This window comes from Chenopodium album, chromosome 21 (assembly GCF_948465745.1).
Source record: "Chenopodium album chromosome 21, dcCheAlbu1.1, whole genome shotgun sequence".
Taxonomy (NCBI): Eukaryota; Viridiplantae; Streptophyta; class Magnoliopsida; order Caryophyllales; family Amaranthaceae; genus Chenopodium; species Chenopodium album.
The window spans coordinates 15707117-15707678 of record NC_137854.1 but is presented as its reverse complement, the minus strand read 5'-3'; positions in this window follow the sequence as shown (position 1 = coordinate 15707678).

Below are 562 nucleotides of genomic sequence, written 5' to 3'. Positions count from 1 at the left end.
ATGGCATATTTGCTTCTATATATTGATATATTATTTTAGCTACCTCATTTGACAGGTTGCGTACATGGATCATCTCTTAGTTGCAAACTTAGTTTTCTATGTCTGACTTGGGACCTTTGAGTTATTTTTAAGGGATTGCAGTGACCTGTACTCCTTCTTATTTGCTACTTTCGCAGGAAAAGTATGCACAGGAGATTTTAGAGTGTGCAGGTGTGACCTCTTGTAAACCTGCAGCCACTCCAGTTGGCACTAAGTCCAAACTTATTGCAGATGCAGGATCACCTTTTTGGGATCCTACTTTGTATCTCAGTATCTCACTTTCACCGGGTCAGATATTGCCTATGTGATACAACAAGTGTGTCTTTTTATGCATGATCCATGGGAACCTCATTATGAGGCATTGAAACGCATTCTGCGTTATGTTCAGGGTACCATTGATCACGGCTTACATTTATATCCGATTGTTTCTCATCAATTGATTACTTACACTGACGCTGACTGGGGAGGTTGTCCTGATACCCGATGTTCCACATCGAGCTATTGTTGTTTCCTTGGGTACAAC